Here is a 328-nt window from a genome sequence, read left to right as displayed (position 1 = left end):
TTATTTTTGACAGTCTAGAACCCCCCCACCCCCTTACTGCTCGCACGGACGCTTCTTTTCTTATACGAGAACCACTTGGTCTGACGGCGGCGCCCCGTTCCGCCCCGACCGTCCTACACCTCTTCTTCCCGGAATCTCCAGTACACTAGAACAAAACTTTCCATTTCACATCCTTTCAGAGGCCCCGAGCGCTTTCTTAACTTTGGGCCAAGTCGGGCGCGCGCTCCTTGTGACCGCGCGTTCCCCCGGCCGCCTCCGCTCAGCTTCTGCGGATGAAGAATAGCGGGAGGCACGATGATTGGAGGGGGATGGGGGGCGAGGGCAGGCC

This window comes from Antechinus flavipes, chromosome 6 (assembly GCF_016432865.1).
Source record: "Antechinus flavipes isolate AdamAnt ecotype Samford, QLD, Australia chromosome 6, AdamAnt_v2, whole genome shotgun sequence".
Taxonomy (NCBI): Eukaryota; Metazoa; Chordata; class Mammalia; order Dasyuromorphia; family Dasyuridae; genus Antechinus; species Antechinus flavipes.
This window is presented reverse-complemented; position numbering follows the sequence as displayed.